The 18932-nt window shown below is 51.3% G+C and overlaps 1 long non-coding RNA gene across 1 annotated transcript; it reads left to right on the top strand.

The window, feature by feature from the left end:
* The first annotated feature begins 5260 nt into the window (after positions 1-5260).
* LOC141409602 (uncharacterized) lies at positions 5261-15756 on the top strand. The gene is made up of 3 exons (XR_012430571.1): positions 5261-5344; positions 5450-5681; positions 14349-15756. It is a non-coding gene; the product is annotated as an uncharacterized lncRNA (long non-coding RNA).
* The last annotated feature ends 3176 nt before the right edge of the window (positions 15757-18932 follow it).

The following is an 18932-nucleotide window of genomic DNA, read 5'->3' as shown; positions in this document are numbered from 1 at the left end:
GGCAGCCAGTCCTCATGCCCTCGGGCTTCCGGGCACTGAGGATTGTGGCCGAGCAGGCACCCGCCGCTCTGGCTCGGCCCCCTCCAGGCCCAGGGTGGGTGGGCACACCCCATCTCTGGATCCAAGCCAGAGAGCTGCAGCAGGAGGGCCCTCACACTACACTCTCTGCCTTGCCCGCGGCTTCATACACTAAACAGTACAGCATCGAGGGGAGCGGGCACGCAGCCTGAGCTCTGAGCCATGCCAGCCTGTGCCCCAGGACACACCGAGGCAGCTTTTGGTGGGTACACCCTGAGCATGTCTCATCCTTTCCCCCCCAGTGAGGCTGAGCTGCTCAAGGGCATGGGAAAAGCACTGATTTGGCCTCAAAACAGCACTGGGGTCCAGTTCCTGGGCAGTGCTGCCATCCATCTGTGGGACAATGGTGCGTCATTTCATCCCTTGAGCCCGTTTCCTCAGCTGTGCCGTGGGGCAGTAACCTCCGCTGTGCACCTGCCTAGTTGCTCAGTCTTATGGCGTCAGGCAACTGTGAGAGTACCCAAGGCATGATACTCCCACGAAAACTTCTCCCTACTTTTTTTTTTTTTTTTTTTTGAGAAGAGTCTCACTTTGTCTCCCAGGCTGGAGTGCAATGGTGTGATCTTGGATCACTGCAACCTCCCCCTCCTGAGTTCAAATGATTCTCCTGCCTCAGCCTCCTGAGTAGCTGGGATTACAGGCACCCACCATCATGCCGGGCTAATTTTTTGTATTTTTGTAAAGACACAGTTTCACCACGTTGGCCAGGCTGGTCTCAAACTCCTGACCTCAGGTATCTGCCCACCTCGGCCTCCTAAAGTGCTGGGATTACAGGCATGAGTCACCATGCCCATCCTCTCCCTACTATTAAAGCAAGAGTTTTATAAAATCTTATTGACCCGGTTTCATAATTCAATTTCACATATGAGGAGAAATGAAGACCAGGGAGGGTGTAAGTCACCAGCCCGCAGATTGGAGCTGTCCTCAGGCATCCCTGGAGGCACAGCGAGCAGCCCGGCCAGGCCAGCTGTGATTGACAGAGTTGGTGTCTGCCCACCTGAGGGCAGGACAAGTGGGTAACCCCGAGCAGAGCCCCAGGAGGGAACTGCAGGGGGCCTGGAGCTGACCTCTCATTCTCTTACTTAATGGAGAGACCTGCCCACCTCTCAGAGAACGCAAGGCACTCTCCTGTCCCGCTCTCCCTCTGGGCTACTCAGAGCAAACCGAGGGAACCATGTTTCTAGGAAAGTAAATGGAGCTTGGACAGAATGGGGAAGGGGGTCAAAACCAGGTGCAGAAAAACCATGTCAGGTGGTTCAACCCCGATGGTGAGAACTGTCTTCCAACAGCCAAGGGCAGTCCTATAAGAAGGGATTGGACTCGATCTGACCCCAAAGGGTCTGATGAGGGCTCTAGAGCAAACATCTGTGGAGGGCAGAGTTTGACTGCTATGGGAACTTTCCAACAGAGGACGGACTGAGTGGCCAGCACACCTCCGGTCACTAGAAGTGTCCGTGCTAGTCTGTACACACACGGTGGTGGGGAGGTGATTCTGGAAAGGAGATCATGAGTTAAGGATATCAGAGGATCCTCCCACTTCCTGAAGATTCCAGGCTTCTCTGTTCACCGCGGGCTGTGAGGTTATCCCTGGTATTAATTAGCAAGTGCTGCCTGAGAGGGTTATTTAGAACATAAGTGCTTGGCCAGAGCACGCTGCTGGTGCCGCCCCAAGCACTACACATATTGTACACATTATCCACACGTAGGAGCGGCCTGGGCGTCCATCAGGACAGGCAGTTTAATGGGTTATAAATGGTTCTGTTCCCACATAACTTTCTGCATATGCAAAAAAAAAAAAAAAAAAAAGCATCTCTATCCTCCCTGTGTAAGAGCCCACGGAGGCGCCTCACACTGACTGCCACGAAGTTCGCATGTGGCCTTTGCGGTGCCAGGAAAAACAAGTCCGCGCATGAAAACAACCCACCCTGAAATGCGGTGGGCCGACTGCTCAGGGCGGGTGGTCTCCCAGCTGCCACACACGAGTTTGGTGCGTGGCGTTCACCGGCCAAAATCCAAACCCTAGCCACCCGAGGCAGGAGGGGAGGAAGGCGCCAGGCCGTGGTCCGTGCCTAAGGAGGTTGCCGTGGACTCTTGAGGCTGGAACTGCAAGGCTGCGTGGAGCTTCCTGCCTATCCAGCCGCCCCCTCAGCCTGGAGCTAGGCCCGCAGGCGGCAGCTGTGGACCGGCTGCAGGTGTGAGGAAACCAGCAGCCAGGCACCAGGAGGGTGGAGGGCAGCCTTCATTTTAAAAGGGGGCCCAGCCCAGGCCCCCAGGAAAATGCAGCTTTAAATGACAGGATGCTGGGCTCCTTCAGGCGAATTAATGTCGTCAGACCAAGTTACATTTCATCCTGTTTTCATCTGAACCACAGTGGATGTACGTGGGAGGGGCGCACGTGCTCAGAGGTCACCGGGAAGAAGTGAAGGACAGTGTCTCAGAGGACCCGGAAAACAAGAGCAGGAGAGCATCATGCCCAAGGCCTGTCCTGGAGCAAATCAGTGGCAGAACTAGATCGAGAGCCACATCTCCAGAGTCCCCATTCTCTTTTCCCCAAGCTCCATGCCACCTGAATGACAGGTTGGAGGAGGTAAGCCCAATCTGATACCTGCTGTCTCTGGGACCCACCTGCCGTGGTTCTCTCTCTCCTCCCTCTTCAGACCTTGGAGCCAGTGCTGTGCCCTCTGCCTGGGATGCTCTTCCCATCTCTGCAGCCGGCTCCTCAGAGCTTCCCCACCTCTGCTCAGATGTTGCCTCCTCCAGGAGGCCTTTCCTGACGGTGCTCTCTCTGCATCACTGCCTCATGCTAATTTTCTGTAAAGCACTCTCTGATGTCTCCTTGTTTGTTTCCGTGTGTGTCTCATCTGTCTCCTTACCTGAAAATTTAAGTACCAGGAGAGCAGGCACCAGTAGGGGCTCAACAAATAGAGTTGAATGACCAAAAGAGAGAATTTCGTGTTTAACTGCAGAGTGCCTGAGGATTGTGAATACTGGTGGAGATATTGTTAAACTTACACTTTGAATCATGCAAGCTTCTCCCTCTGGTGACTCACGAGGTCCCTGCTGGCACCTCCAGGCTTTGTGCTCACAGAACCTGAGACTTCACAGGGAAAAGAGGACAAAAGTGGTTTCCTGGTTCCTTAAAGAGCAAATGGGATTTTCTGAGAAGAACCCTTCTTTGTTTTCCTTCTCCCTCAAGAGAGAGGGTTCACAGCCTGCTCTCCCCTCCCTCCCGCCTCCCATAATTGCTTCCCTCCCTTCTTCTTCTTCCATCCTGCGTATTTGTCATTCTCCGCTTGTGGCAAATTGCTTTTCACCTTTGAAAACCAAGAATGGTGCCACCAATGACAGCCTGGAAGTGTTTTGCAAGCAGGGAGGCGTTTAGCGGTAGAAAACACTGTCGATGACTCCCCCATTCGTGGCATCACTGAAATTGGGTTTACTAAGCATTTATGGACAGCCTATGAGATGGGTACTGTGGAGGACAGCCTGGCGATGCAAAGGTGGGCCCTGCCTCTTAGGGACTCTCAGGCCAGAGATCATTTTTACTCAAGAGATGTTTTATTAAGTGCTTGCTAAAGGCTAAATACTGGTAGGCCTACAGTAAATGAGGACTAGCCTTGCCCTCAAGGAGTTCATTGTCGTGTAAAGAAGGAGAAATTACTACTGACAATTTCAAACCTCAGTTTTTCATTCTGTGAAGGGAGGCATGCAGACGAAAGGAGAGAGCGGCAGGGAGCTAAGGGGTCAGATGGGAAGTGCAGCCGCACACGAGAGGTGGGAGCTGGGCAGGACGAGGTGAGGGTGGTCGTTAGTGGGAAGGGGCATCAGGCAGACAAACACCAGGCTCCTATTACATCTTCCACTGTGCGGGGCAGAGGTGGGCATGAGCTCACTTGACCCAAGGACTGAAAGGAGATTCTTGTGACCGGAAAAGAAGGGAGGAAGTGGACAGCGTGAGCCGAGCCAAGGCTGCAGAGGCTGGCAGGGGAAACACGGAGGCCAGGAGGCCAGGAGAAGGTTTGCAGAATGGTTAGTGTTCTATTACAACAAAAAGCCAAGGGGACGGAGAAAGACAAGGCTGAAATATCTGTTAGGCCCAAGATCATGCTAGCAAGGGGAGTCCAGGGAACCTGGGGCTGAAGGGCTGTGGGTGTGGACCCCAGTCTGGAGGTTGTTGTAGAGTAAGTGATAAATGACAAGGGCCACAGCAGAGTGGCAGGGGTGGGGTGGGGGTGGGGGGGTGGCGTTGGCAACTGCAATAATAGTAACACCATGGTCTTCCCGCTTCCCCTTCCACCACATGAAGCCTCCATTTCAAATGCCCTCTCAGACCCCTCCCCCGCTCTTCCCGACTCCACCCCTCTTTCTGCTGCCCACTGGAGATGCTGCCAGGAAAACAGAGGTTCTGGAGAATACGTTCATTCAGCTACAGGGAGAGGAGGAGGCTGAGAAGCCAGAACAGCCAGTTCATCCTGAAAGTAGAGGCCCATGAGGTCCCTTTCTGACCCAAAAGATTCCCACCCCGAGTGAGTCTGAGCACACACATGTGTGATCTCACACACACACACGTGTGATCACACACACACTCATTCAAACACTCACTCGAAAACTTGCCCCTTATTATTTTACCTGAAATTTCAGCATCTGGAAATTAACTGGAATAAGAAAATCATCCTTTCCAAGAAATGTGCATTCTGACTCATGCCTTAGAAAGGAATGGTCTGGCTGGGTGCAGTGGCTCACGCCTGTAATCCCAGCACTTTGGGAGGCTGAGGTGGGCAGATCACTTGAGGTCAGGAGTTAGAGACCAGCCTGGCCAACATAGTGAAACCCCGTGTCTACTAAAAATACAAAAAAAAAAAATTAGCTGGGTGTGGTGGCAGGTGCCTGTGATCCTAGCTACTGTGGAGACTGAGGCAGGAGAATCCCTTGAACCTGGGAGTCAGAGGTTGCAGTGAGCCAAGATCCCGCCATTGCTCTCCAGCCTGGGTGACTGAGTGAGACTGTCTCAAAAAGAAAAGAAAAGAAAAAAGAAAGGGGAGGGAGGGAGGGAAGGGAGGGAAAGGAGGAGACCCTTGGGAACTGGGAAGTGTAGCTGATGATGAAATATTTTTTTTCTTTGAGAAATGCAGGCCTGGCTCCAATCAGCTAATTTTTCAGACCTTTGATCCATTGATCCTTTGGGCAGTCTGGGCTTGCTTGGTTCAGTGAGAGGCAGCAGAGGACGAGAGAAATTGCGCAGGGCTGAGAGCTGTGAAGTCACTGGGTGAGTCCCTTCCCCTTGCCAGGCCTCAGTTTCCCAGTCTGTAAAATAAGAGGACTGGAGGGACTGACTCTAGGGCTGACTCTGACCTTTTCTCTCCAAGCGTAGGTGAGCGGTGTGACCACACCAGGCCAAGGAAGAAGCACGTGCCCAGCCTGCCATCTGCCCTCCTGTCCTGGAGCCAGCTCTTTCCACCAGCTTCCTTCGTCTTTTAACACTTGGTGAAAAGGAATGACACGTCAGTCACAGCCACTGGCCAGTGCTCACGGAGCATCTGGCAGGAGGAAGCGCCTTCCTGGCTGGCCTCCCATTCATCAGTCAGAGCCGCAGGCTGGGCCAGGTAAGGTTTCAGTGGCTGCTGATGGCGGCTGCCCAGCAAGGGTTCTGGCCAAGTCCGCCCCCTCGTTCCTTTCTAACTGGGCTTTGGGCAGCTTTCAGGACTTCCCAACTCGGCGGCATGCCCACTGCCACAGTCCCCACCCGCCCTGCAACATGAGGAAGGCACGGAAGCCCAAGCCAGGCAGAGCAGCGCTCCCTGCATCACCCACAGGCAGCCCAGGCCTGGATGGCCCACTGGGGAGGGCAAGGAGGGGAAGCGGGGAAGGAAGGCTGTGCCAAGGGCTGTACCTGTGTTTCAGGGGCAGCTGTGGAGCCTGAGCTGGGAGGCAGCTGAGAAAGGCAAGAAACAGGAAGGGGGACAGAAGTCTCCTGGTCGGTGGGCCAGCTCTGCGGCAGGCAGAGAAAGCAAGAGAAAGGACCTCTCCTGCCCCCATCCTAACCTCCCAGGTCCTCCCCAAAGGCTCCGAGCCCTTCCCCAGACACTCCGCAATCTCCTCCCAGTCCCCGCCACCATCCCTCCAGCCCCGATTTAGAGCTGGGCAGTCACGGGACAGACTCTGGTTAAGCCTCAGAGACATACACCCAGCAAGGGGTTTGGATTTTCTCCTTCCTACCCTCCCTCGAGGCTCTTCTGTGGAGGAGGAAGAGAAGCAGATCCAGCCTGGAGAAGCCAGGCCCTGAGGCCCTCTGGCACCCTGACTCCAGCACCCTGGTCTAACGTGCAGTAGGAGAAATGAGGTCTGGAAGGGCGAACAGGCAGTTGGCCCCCCATGAGGCCTTGGCCTCAGGCCCTGGCTGGATTGGCAACAGCTCTTCTTGGCTCAGACAGGCTCCCTTGGAAATAAACCTCTGTTACTCACTTCTTTCCTCTAGTTGGCTGACAAGGGAGTCAAAGCTGTTGGCTCAAATCCTTTTTTTTTTTCTTTTTAACCTCTCCTCCATTTTTTTTCTGCTGCTAAAAAATTTGTTTTGCAAGATATAGTATATGGCTCTTTTACTTCTTGAAGTTTCCTTAAGAAAATAATGGTGCTTACAAGAAAATTGTGATGACTCCCGGCGTTTGCACAGGACTCCGCTGTGTGTAAAATGCTTACCTGGATCTTTGCAACAGCTCCAAGCTGCAGACAAGGCAGGTTGTTATCCTGTGAAATCCCAGGGGGACTCTGAGGCTCAGAGAGGAGAAGAAGCGTCCCAGGTCACACCGCTGGCAAGGTGAGGGCCCAGGGACCTGGATTCCGCCAAAGAAGACCTTGAGCAAGTTTGTGTGTGGCCCCTCTTGGCCCCAGCAGCACAACAGGGAAGGAAGGCCATCCTCCCACAGCCAAACCCCCTTTATCCCCTGGGCAACCTCAGAGAAGGGGAAGCTGGTGGCACGTGGATGTAACTAGAGCTGAGGAACACTAGGGGAATGAACTCCTTAGGCCCCACAGGGACAAAAATGTATCCCCTTGTCCCCGCCAACAGGGAAGGGGAGTGCCTGGGGCTACACTACTTCTTGAGTAGCTACTGTGCATTCAGGCAGTCTGCAAACATGACCGCCCAGGCTGGAGTGCAGTGGTGCAGTCTCGGCTCACTGCCACCTCTGTCTCCCAGGTTCAAGCGATTCTTCTGCCTCAGCCTCTGGAGTAGCTGGAAATACAGGCATGTGCCACCACGCCCAGCTAATTTTTGTATTTTTAGTAGAGATGGGGCTTTGCCATGTTGGTCAGGCTGGTCTCAAACTCCTGACCTGGACCAGGAGTTCAGTTCAGGTCACTCCTGACCTGACCTGATCTACCCGCCTGGACCTCCCAAAGTGCTGGAATTATAGGTGTGAGCCACCACCCCTGGCCAAACATTACCTCCTTTTAAACATAACAGCAAACTTCAAGGTGGACATTATTCCCCTTTTATAAAATAAGTGAAACCCAGAAAGACGAAGTCATTGCCAAGGCAACACACGGGAAGATGTGGAGCCGTATTCAAACTCAGGTCTTTTTGACTTCAAAGCCTATGCTATTTCCACTGCCCCTGGGCTGCCACTCCCTGACACCACCTGGCCCACTGTGCACAGTCTCCCCTGTGGAGGGAGAAGGCACAGACCGCAGAGTGAATGTCGACAGGCAGTTCCACGTGACCTCAGACAAATCTCGTCATTGAGTCTCAGATAGAGTCTCATGCCCAACACGGGGCTGGGCTCACTGCTTGAGCTTGAAGGTCCTTCTGATGTTTGGCCATCCTTTAGGTCTAACAATCCTGGGCTAAATACTTAGAATACATTCTATTCAGCTCCAAAAATCCTTCTTTGATTCCCTTCCATGCCCCGCACACAGAGCTAGGAGTCAGAGCAAACATAAGCCGTACTTGGTTCTTATCCTCACTGAGCTCCTAACAAAAGGTGGATGGACCATGAGAATGACATATGGGCTTCTTCTGACCTCCTGTTGCTGTCAGTGAAAACAGGTCATGGAAAGATGGGGAGGTCACAGTCATGACAGCTCAGAGGGCTAGAGGTGGGGACTCACCAACCTCCTCTTTCTAGGAAGGGGCAGGGGATCTAGGATCCCCACTCTCCTGCCTAGTCTAGAAGGCCCTCAGAGAGAGTGCCCTTTAAGTCATAATTAACAGAAGGAGTTCCCTCCCAGCCGCCCACCTACACTGGGGTGTGGGCCTCAACATACAGGACTCTTCTAGGGGTTACTGGGGGTTACACAGACAGTCATACCTCTAAGGCCAAAAGGGAGGTGACATATGTGAGGAACCCACATGTTGAAGCAGAAGGACCCTCTGGGAAACCTCAGTTTCACACTCGTTCCCAGAGCACCTACTCTGTGCCATTCCCTGTGGCAGGGCCAGGAAAGAACGACTTCAGAAGGGGAAGTCCCAGCCTTCGAGGAGCTCCCAGGCCCCTGGAACAGGTGGACTGTCTCTGGTCCAAGGAGAAGTCAGGGGGCAAGAGCAGGGGAGACAAAGTGCCATTGGGCATGGTGGGGAGCGATTCTGCTTGGGGGGCCAGGGAAGGCCACATGGAGAGGTCAGTGAGGGACTGAGAGGGTGGAGGGACTCTAACAAATGGAGTTGGAAGGAGAAAGGCAGGGACAATCCTACAGGAAGAGCAATAGAAAGTGCAGTCCGAAACCCAGCTCAGCCACACTGCAGCCCTGGGCTCGCTCAGCTTCTCTGAAGCTATTTCCCCATCTTCAGAATGGAGAAAATAACTCTCCAATCCTGGGAAATACCCTCCTGTGCACGCTCCCCTCACACCTGCCTTCAAGGACTGCGCTTTCTGTCTTCTCAGAAAGAGAAGTCTACTCTTCCTACTTTCTCTCTGTCTACTCTTCCCCAAGACGTACCCTTTGGGAAACTAGAAACTTACAGAAGAGATATAAAACATAGAACACAAATGGTGGGACAACCCTTATTGTCAATCAATCAGTGTATCTGGACATTTTACCAACAGGGAAACTGAGGCCCAGAGATATTGCTTGACCTGCCCAGGGTCAGGGACCAGAAGGACTAGAAGTTTCTTTTCTATTGCAGCCCTAACCATGTTTGTGAGGGTGACACCTTTGGATCATCTTTCTTTTGAGGGGAAGAGGTCAGCCTTTGCGGTCCACCCCATACCCTGGCTCCTCTCTCCCATTCACGGCAACTTTTTGCATCCACCCTGTTTCACTGGCCATTGCTGTCATGTGTCTGGGTCAGGATTTATGGTGTCAGTCCCCAGCTATGGAAGTCGGTATCAAACTAGTGGAATAGCTCCTGCCCCTGAACCAAAGGCCCCAGAATTGGAGGAGGTTTCAGCCTGTCTCACTCATGGGGCCTGAGGGTAGAGGTGAAGGAGATGAGTTCCTCTGCCCAAAGCAGCCTCCTTCCGGGGCTGCCTGTGTGGAGGACTGACAGGTTAGGGCTTGCCAGGGTAGCCAAGGAATCTCAGTGACTGGCAGGAGAGGAGATGGGTCCATGAAAAGGTACACCAACGATAGGTCATCCTGGGCTGTGAACAATAATTGCTCTCTTGACTAACATCCCTTAAGACCCAAAGTTTGAGTGGTAGAAGTCACCAGATGATACCCAGGAGGACGTTTCCAGGCTGAGGCTGTGTCTGTCCATCATGCAGGGAAGAACAGCTGTCAGAGTTGGGGGTTGCAGCCTATACCTCTCTGTGGCTTTGCTTAGACTCCTATTACATCTTTCACTGTGCATCCAGCCCTGGATTCTCTAAGGGTTGGAGCTCTTTCTCAGGGGGCAGGCAGTTAGGGGAAATGCCTTGGGGAGAATTTAGGCATCCCAGGCCTCAAAGCAAAGCTACCAAGCTAGGAGCTAGCTGCTACTTGGCTGCCACCAACTCGCTAGGAGGGCACTGGGAGCGTGAGTGTGAGCATGCACAGAGGTCAGCAGACATGCCTGCAGCCCCCAGCACTCTAAGCCCCTCCAACCTGCCTCTCTGTGTTGGATTGACTGATGCTTCAGCTTGGTGGGTTTCCCAGGACTCTGGGACTGGAGCCCTGTTTTGGTCTCCACTCACAAGGGGATTGGATCACGCCACAACGCTGTAGGTCCGGCCACCCCGGGAGGGGAGGAGGTCATGGCCAGGGTGGGGCCTTGGTGGCACTGAGAGACCTCTATCTGCAGTCAATAACACAAAGCCTCGGACTGGAAAGGACTTCCCAGGCCATCTATCCGGAACCCCTCATCCTATGGAGCCATCCTATGGACAGCTGTGAGGTCCAGGGTAGGGTCCTGCCCCTCACGACCGAGGAGTGAGGGATAGTTTGGAAACCCTGGGCGAGTCAGGAAGGTTTTCCTCTATTTGGGAGGAAACACTGAATCAGCAGCCCTGGGGAACTGGCCCCCATGACAGAGTGGGAGGATACAAGAGAGGACTCTGCAAAGCACACCCATCAGGCGCCTCCTCCATAGACCACCATGGCATAGACCACCCCTCCACCCATGTGATCCATCCTCCATGCACAGCACACACAAAACCAACCTCAGAGGCCAATCGGAAATTCCTAGCCCTCATTTTGGCCAATAATTGCCAGTGCCTCCTTCAGAAACCACTCCCTGGGCTTCCAGGGAAGCTGAGCGGACCAGTGAGAATGATGTCCTGGCTTTTTCTGACCTGCTGCTGCCGTAGGTGACAAGAGGTCACGGGAAGAGAAGGAGGCGGGAGAACATGGAGGTGAAAGCAGGGTCACTCCGGCTGAGGGCTTAGGTTCAGAGAATCGAGGGTTGCTCTTGACGGCCTCTCCAAGATTTTCTAAAACACCAGGCCAATCAAGGCATTTTTAAAAGCTCCAAGTTGTAAATAAGTGGCAAGAGCAGAGCCGTCGTTCTCCCATTGTAGTGGGTACCAGCATTACCTGGGGAGGTTGTAAAAACGCAGATTCCCAGCCCCTTCTCTAGATTCAGAAGGACTGGGTGAGGGCCCGGCACCCGCATTCTAGCAAGCCAGCTGCTTCAGTGATTCAGGCCGGGTGGGAGAGGGCAGAGGAAGACGTGCTAAGAACCCAAGGTGGCCTGAGTCACCAGGGAAGTGAAATTGTCACAAGCAGTGACATCTCAGGCCCGGCATCAACAGCGAGGCTGTGCAGCCTCCATGGCTCAGAGGGGCACAGGAGTGTACCTACTGCCTCTGCAGCATGAGGAGCCGGGGACAAGCCCAAAATGGAGCTGAGGGAGTGTCAAGATGCTACGCGTGAGCACGCAGCTGTGCTCCAACGAGTGAGCCAGGCAAGAAGGCTTGGGTGGGAGAGGAGCTGGGGCAGAGCCAAGGGGTCAGAGAAGGAGGAGCGGACAGCAGCAGGGCACGGGGTGAACGGGAGGGTGGTCTCGGAGAGCCAGACGCAGTGGGCTCTGAGCTCACAAACGCACAGGGCCCGCCCGGGGCACAACAGAACACTTGCTGAGGGAGGAAGGCAAACACTATGGCGTCTGCATAGGTCATTACAGCTGTGCAAAGAACGCTCACAAACAGAGCTTGGAGAGATGTAAATAGCTACATTTCGTGATCGGCGGGTTCCTTTTTTCCATAAACTTTGCTTAAGTTCATAATAAAAAAAAATAAACACAGGCAAATTACACTTACTTCACCCAGTCATTTCTGGGTGGTAAGTTCTGTATTAAATTCAGAATTCATACGTGTGGGTTGAACTTCCCATATCAGCCAAAATGCGAGCCCTGGGGAGAAGGGCAGATGTGGAGGTTGTTATACTGTCAAACAATCCCTTAAATGGCCCTCTGTCCCCACCAATTCTCTGTCATTGCTGCGTCCCCTGCTATGTCCATCCCGCTCATACCAGAAAAATCAGAGCTCAAAAGCAGGCAGAGGTTTGCCAAACTCAATTCTTCTGGTTTATTTGTGGGAAATGGCAGTGAGAGGAAGTCTGATGTAGTGGAAAGAGCACTAGACAAGAAGTCAAAATATTTGAGTTAATTTCAAGCACTCACTTGTCCTTTGTGAAACTGGGAAAGTGACTTTCCCCAGCAGGCCCTCGCTTCTCCCCACTGCATAGCACAGGAGGGCATGAGTGATCTGTTGCTGTATCACGATGGCCCCCAAATGCAGCAGCTTAAAGCGACAAACATCTGTCATCTCGGGGTTAGGAATCTGGGAGTGGTTGAGTTGGGTAGTTCTGGCACAAGATCTCTTATGAGGTTGCAGTCAAGATGTCCTCTGGGGGCCAGTCAGCCCGAGGTTACAGTGGGGGAAGATCAGCTTCCAGGATCACACGCATGGCTGTTGGCAGGCTCAGAAGATCCATTTCCAAGCTCATCCTTGTTTCTCACGACAGAGGCCTCCCCCTAGGCTGCCTCATGACATGGACACTGGCTTTCCTCAGAGCAAGTGATGACAGAGACAGAGACAGACACAGATGGAGAACCCAAGACAGAAGCTACTGCCTTTCCATCATCTAATTTCAGAATTATCCGAGTGACTATTTCCAAGTGACATCCATCATTTCTGCCATATTCTAGTTCTAGTGGACTAGTCACCAAGTCCAGTCCACACTCAAGAAGAGGATAATAAGCTCCGACTCTTGAAGGGTGTAGTGTCAATGAATTTGTACACACATCTTCAGAGCCACCACAAGGAGTTCGATCCAGTGACTCTCAAGGTTCCAGGTCTGTGGTTGTGATGCCCCGATCCCTGGAACATTAGGCATGGTGAAGAGAAAAGGACCAGAGGTATCTGCTGCACTTCGTCTAGGTGGGCTGTGTTCTCCTCTCAGTAGAGGAGGCCTGGAGATGAGGGATGGAGATTGAGGGGGTGTGCTTCTCAGACGGATGCACAAATTTGGAGGGCTGCCATTCTCCCTGATGATCCTCAAGCCTTAGAGTGGCTGCCAAACGGGTTCTATAAGCACATGGCTGGGGCCTCTGACTTGAGTGCCTCCTGCTGCAGCAAGGAACAAGGTTCCACCCCCTCAGTGGTTCTGGGGTCTGGCAGCTGGACATGGAACCCTCCCCAGGGACCAGCCAACCAGAGATGTTCCCGGGCTCCATCATTCTTCCAAAGGAATAGGGAGGACCAATGCTAGGTTATCAGGGGATGAACCAGGAAGGGCACAAATCCAACCCTCTCCTGCTGACCAAGGAAAGAAGGGAACAGAAAATCACTTAGCACCAGGTTCTCTTAAGAGGCCTTGCAGTACGAGGTAAATCACCTAAGCGTGGTGTTGGGTACATCTGGGTTTCAATACGGGCTCTGTCACTACTACCTATGTCCCCAGCCACTCTAGGTTTGTTTCCTTACCTACAAAGTGTGCATAATGAGAGATTTCACATCATAGAGCTGGGAAAATTGGAGAATCCATTGAAGACCCTTAGAATAGAGACTAGCACACAATTAGTACTCCATATTATTATTAAGTTTGTAAAAGATATCAGAGCTCGTTCAGCTCCACTGCACACCTTGCACAGGAATTCCCTCCAACTGATGATGATAGAGGATGCTTGGCCCACTGCTTAAATACTTTGAGGACCTGGGATCTCACCACCTGCCCTGGCCGCCTAGGACCACAGAGCCAGCCCACAGATGGGCAGCTCACACCGGACCCGGAGCCATAATCCACCTTTCTACGGCTGCCTCCTCCACTTCTGTTCCTTTTCTATCCCAATAGCAAACAATAGTTTTGAATTTAAAATAGCCCTGTAACACATGAAAGGAAAAATAAAAGTGCACCCTCCTGTTTTAGCTTAGGTAAAATCTCCTTGGCAATCCCCCAAACATTTGACTCATCCTCACTTGCATCCTGTTTCATTTTAAAGCCAAGTCATAACTGACACATGTGATCGAAAGCCCGGTGTGTTAGAGATGGGGAAGGAGGATGCCTGCCCATAAGACTGAGTACGACCGTTCAGACTGGGAGCAAGAGGATACGTGTGCTGTCGAGTGCACTGGCCGGGGAGGTGTATCTATAACTGGAAGGACACGTGTGTGTGTGTGTGTGTGTGTGTGTGTGTACATGAGGGTGAGTGGTGTGGGCTGTTATGTGCATGTGTGGATAAGTTGGGGGAGTGTATGCCTGGGTGTGGGTGTGTGGGGGTATGTGGAGTGTAAGTATGTGGGTTTGGGTGAGGACCATCGTGGTGCTCGCTGGCCAGGGCACAGTGATCCCCAGCTGCAGAGCAGCCACTAATTTGGGAGCGCATTTCTTTATACCAGCTTCCCCACTCTTTTCAGGAAGCTGCATTTGTTGGCCAGGATTTGAGATTTCTTTCACTGAGGCCTCCGGAGAGTCATTCCAAAGGTGAACATGGAGCACAAACTCAAGAAGTGAAACCACATGTACTGCCTCAAAAGCAACAAGGCAGGAGGGTGTCGAAAACCCCGGGGGGGAGATACAAAGGCTCAAAGTTCTGCAACCCGCACCCCTTGGAAAGAGGGTAGGTCAGCTCCTCTCCCAACCCAAACTCCCAGTTTGAATTTTTAAAACATCAGCCTTCTAAGCAAGCATCTGCCACTGTCCGGCTTCTGAATGAAAGGTGAAGATCAGAGAAAGGAATCTTTGTGTTTTCATCAGGTATTTTAGCAAATGCAATGAGGACATTCAGATTTGATTTCCCTGTTTTGTACACACACATAAGTCGGTGCTAAGAGGATTAGTTTTCCTGCAGCCACGTCCTTCCTAAAGGCCCCGGTCAAAAGAGACCCTTGTTCAACAGCGTTCTCTCTGATTCCTCTGGCTTTTCTTCCTTACCTCAATGTGCACACATCTAGCTTGCTCCTAAATCCACCCACCTCGCAGACTTTGGGATAACGAAGATCCCAGCCCTCCATTCTCCTCCCGCCCCGGTTCCTTAATAAAGCTGGAGATGAACATTAGCGCTTGGTTCAGCAGCATCCGAAAAGGAAAGGGTGGCCTCCTCGAGCCCTCGACGCCCCATAGAAAAATGTAGCCTTTTTGCCTCTGCTCCGATGAATGGCTTTTCGAGGGTTTTCATCAGGGCCGGGTCTGCTGGTGCAGAAAGCCTCACAGATGTTGACACTTTTTCATCCCTGGGTTAAGATGTCTTCCATAAGCTTTTATTCCTCATTTGTTACTTCTTTATTATCCGGGAGGTTTTGCCTCCTCCCTCTTCTCCTTTCTCTGAAGAGAGCAGCGGTAGCTGAGCCCGTCATTATCTCGGCCCTTTTCTCCTGCCTCCAGAGGCAGCCCGGGACTCGGGTCCCATTGTGGCGAACAGCAGGTAGCTGAGGCAGGCCGGGTCACTCCCCAGACCCTTTTGTGCAGCCGTCCCCTCCTCCCTGCAGCTTGGTTCTGGGGATGTAAAAGGTCAGGAGCAGCCAAGCTTCCATACCTGAGCTTTTGTCTGGGGCTGGAGGCAAATGATTTTAGAAGCAATTTCTTGGAAAGCAGCCTGGAGACTCCCTTCTCCCTCGTTAAAATGCACAGCTGTACTCCTAGCCCACCCCTTGGGGCTGGGGGTGAGGGGACAGGGGGATTAGCTCAGATCATCTGGATCCAAAAATGCCCTGAGAAAAAACTTTCTACATGGAGGATGGTTGAGACGATTCAGACGGAAGCCTAGAGCCCCTGAGATGTTAAGCAGAGCGGGTTTTGTAATAAACAGAGTGCACTGTTCCTTCACTTTTGACTCTTCTTTGTTTTTAGTGGTAGCAGCCAGGAGCCTCCCTGCAACCTCCCTTTCCTCGCCTGTCAAATGGAAATGATCCACCCTCCCTAGCTGCCTCAGACAGTTTACTAGTTATTCTGTGGATCCAAAGGGGTGATATAGAAACTGTTTTGCAAGCCGTAAGATTCCATACGGCATTCATCATTTTTGCCCTCTACTGGCTGTATGGACCCTGACTTGAATATAAGCCACCCCATAATGCAGTTAATTTTTCTGAAAATTATAGAGCAGAGATATAGACAGATTTAAGAGCCTTAGGGCATGTGGTTCCAAACCCTGCCCAGGCTTATGCTTTGTGGGTGAGGAAGGTCTTGGGGCAAGACAGGCTTTCATGGTGGTAAATTCTTTGAGGTTTGATGTTGCTCCCCTTACAAGGCAGCTATGGGAGGCCACCTGCAGAAAGTTGGTGTGCAAATTTATGTAGGGAAAGATCAAAAGGGCCCAGGGGTGCTCACTGGCCACCAGCTTAGTATAAGCCTTTGCAACATGGCTGCAAGAAGAGCCAATGGGAGCTTAAGCTGCCTAACAGAAAGAAGGGGCACCCCCCAGGCTCCACCCAGGGTGCTGAGACCTTTCTGGATATCACATCTGGAGACAGCTGTGCAGGTACAGAATTCTGCTCAAGGGAAAGAGACTAGAACGATGAGAGGACTAGAAATCTCACTCTTACAAAGACAGGCTGGAGAAGCTGAGGCTGTTTCCCCTACTTGAGAGTTCAGGGATATTCGTAGGGAAGGGGAATCGGGCTCATTCTGTGTGGCCCTGGGGAGGACGGGCACTGGGACTGCAGAGCGGAAGCTGAAATGAAAATGTTTTGAGCACATGAGAGGAAAATATTTCAAATGCCCAGATTTGTCTAAAATGGAATGGGCTGCTTGAAGAGAAAGTGAGCAATCGATCATTAAGGTAATCTTGCAAAGTGGGAGACTGGGGAGAAGATTCATCAGCCCTGAGCATTCATTTAGGGCTTACTCTGTGTCGGGCCCAAGATGTCCTTTCTCATCATGAAATTACTTCATTCTTTGATTTATTAAGAAATACAACTTTCCTTTTCTAGTGATTAAGTTGAATATAGTTGACTTTCTCTCCAGGTGATGGCTGAGTTGTAACACTCAGTGAACAAAAGCAAGCAGATCATGATGGAGAGTTCGTGCTCTGAAAAGTGAGTTTTGATATTTGTAGCCTTTAGTTGAGGCCAGATGCAGCTGGTACAATATGTAGAACAGCGGGGAAGTGGAAGGGTGGCCACTGGGGGGAACAATAAAACTTCTGGGGCCTGGGAAACAAGGAAACCATGACACTGGAGAGAAAGGGTAAAAATCTTTGAAGGGAAAGAGCCAGAGAAAGGATCCCAGTACTCTGTGTGCCCACATCGCTGTCTGAACCCTGAGCCTTATGTGCACGGAGGCATCTCAAAGCAACTAAGCTACTGGAGAAGAATCTGAGCTGATATTGGCATTGCTGCCTAAGAAACGTTTGCAGTTTAAATCGTTAGAGTAGGTAGTTAGGCAGACATGAGCAGAACAGGAGAGGGACCCCCCTCCAGGAATGTTGGGTGGCCAACAGGTGACGGTCGGGCAGTTGTTAAACTGTCACTCTAAAATAATGATCAGCCTCACCCGGCACCAGGGAAAGACAGGCTCCCAATAGATAGAAAACGCCTGAAGCTGGTGACCAGCCGCTTCCCGATAAGATCTCAGGAACTGAGAGGCTGGGCTCAAAGCATGTGCGCTAAGAGGCAAAATGGTGGAGTTTAACTGCTATAGGACCTTCTTCTAGGAGAGCTGGTAAGGAAAAAACTGCCTCAAGGGAGCATGTGCACAACGTCAGTAAACACACTGCACATGCAGCCCCTCCCAAGTGCCGGCAGACCACCAGGCATGCAGACAGCCCACCCCAAGGGAAGACTCGGGGGAGAAGAAATGCAAACCCTGGAAGCATGTCAGTATCTAAAACCCCAAGTCAAGGGTCCGACAGGCACCTGGACCTCTAGAGTCACCCATTTGGCCTTCTTCCAAGTGTCCTTTACTTCTTTTCATTCCTGCTCTGAAACCTTTTAATAAATTTCTACTCCTGCTCTAAAACTTGCTTCAGTCTCTCCCTCTGCCTTAAACCTACTCTGCGTTTCTACCAAATTCTTTCTTCAGAAGGGGCAAGGACCAAGTTGGCCACAGACATGTCAGATTCGCCACCAGTAACAAATCCAAGCAAGATAATTGCCTGAAACCCCAAAAGAGATAACATCCATTGGAGAAAAAAAGCAAAATCCAGAATCTATACAACTTGACATGCATAATGTCCAGAATGCAGACTAAAATAATCCAACATATACAGAAGCAGGGGAGACGGACACATTCTGAAAATAAAAACACATCAACTGAGATAATCACGAGATGGCCCAGATGTTGTAATTAGCAGACAAGAAATTTCTAGAATGCATTACAACTATATCCCATGAAGTAAAAGAAAATATGGTCATAGCGAATGGACTTAAAATCTCAGCAAATAAATACAAATAATAAAAATGCAAATTCTAGAATCAAAAAAATACAACTTCTGAAAATTTTTCAAAAATCACTAGATAGCTTTAACAACAGAATTGAGATTGCGGAGAAAAGGGAGGGTGAACTTGAAGATGAAACGACAGAAATTATCCAATGTAAAGAACAAAGGAAGGCCAGGTGAACTGGGATTAGACTCCTCTAATCCCAGGACTTTGAGAGGCCGAGGTGGGTGGATCACCTGAGGTCAGTAGTCTGAGACCAGCCTGGCCAACATGGTAAAACCCCATCTCTACTAAAAATACAAAACAAAACTAGCCAGTCGTGGTGGTGGGCACCTGTAATCCCAGCTACTCTGGAGGCTGAGGCAAGAGAATCACTTAAACCGGGAGGCAGAGGTTGCGGTGAGCCGAGACCAAGTCACTGCACTCTAGCCTGGGAGACAGAGCAAGACTCCGTCTCAAAAAAAAAAAAAAAAAAGAAGTAAGAGAAAATGACACATTATACACAGAAGAACAACTATCCAATTAAGAATTGATATCTCATCAGAAATCATAAAGGCCAGAAGAGAGTAGAACAGCATTTTTTTGGGTTAAATTTTTAAAAAACAAACAAACCCTTTCAACCTA

The sequence above is a fragment of the Macaca fascicularis genome, chromosome 2 (genome assembly GCF_037993035.2).
Source record: "Macaca fascicularis isolate 582-1 chromosome 2, T2T-MFA8v1.1".
Taxonomy (NCBI): domain Eukaryota; kingdom Metazoa; phylum Chordata; class Mammalia; order Primates; family Cercopithecidae; genus Macaca; species Macaca fascicularis.
This window is presented reverse-complemented; position numbering and strand designations above follow the sequence as displayed.